Raw genomic sequence first — 866 nt, forward strand, 5'->3', positions numbered from 1 at the left:
GTTACGAGTCATGTATATACTGATCGAATCTACTTTTAGGATTATACCAATTGTATCTACAAACGCTTGTGCATTTCCATGGGATATATACATAAGCGTGTGCTGACCGTGCACATGTATGTATCTGTCGGGAACTGTGACTTCAGTTGATATAGGGATTCACGGATGAGACTGATGCATTGAAGGGGATATAAAGGTGTTTCCATAAAATGGCAGTTTGATGTGAATGTGATTTACAACTTAATTCGATAGCAGTGTCTAACGTAAAATGTGCCCACCGTAAGCATCGTGGGTTCTCCGTTCGGAATGATCTAAGCAAAGCAGTAAACTTGGAAATTTTCACTGTGACTCAACTGTGTTTGGTGTTTTCGGTTAACGGGACTCACCGGTGTGCGAATCTGGTCGGCATCACGGCTTCTGTTCTCCGCGTGAGAGGCGGCGTAAATACAAGATTGAAGAGCGAATGCGCGACGGCGGTGCTTGTCCACACCAGATTTGTCGACGTTATTTGTGAAGCACTGGAACGGTGTTGAGAAGACTGCACTTCGGACTTGGATGTATTTTACGCTTGTGTGCCACCAACTTGTCATCCTTCAGTGAGGATTGCATTCTCACTGAAATGGCCCGTGGTCTGAGTATGCTTGTGTAAGTGCCAGATTGCGTTGTTTTTCATTGTGACTAGACAGATTCTTGAAAATAACTACACTGACTGAATGTGTGCGTAGTCGGGTGGAGAGAGTCGATTGCATTCCTCAGCTGGATGACGAGCTCAAACGGACATAAGAACTTTATTGATGTTTATCAAAAGCGTGGTACTTTCGGGGGCCTGGTATCTGTCATTGTTATCTGTCAATGTGCTTATGTGC

The 866-nt window shown here is 44.3% G+C and overlaps 1 protein-coding gene across 1 annotated transcript in view; it reads left to right on the plus strand.

Annotated features, from left to right (window-relative positions):
* LOC119589286 overlaps positions 1-866 on the plus strand; it is a gene marked incomplete in the record, with an annotated part of 113340 nt that overhangs the window by 5929 nt on the left and 106545 nt on the right.

The sequence above is a fragment of the Penaeus monodon genome, chromosome 25, assembly GCF_015228065.2.
Source record: "Penaeus monodon isolate SGIC_2016 chromosome 25, NSTDA_Pmon_1, whole genome shotgun sequence".
NCBI classification, from domain to species: domain Eukaryota; kingdom Metazoa; phylum Arthropoda; class Malacostraca; order Decapoda; family Penaeidae; genus Penaeus; species Penaeus monodon.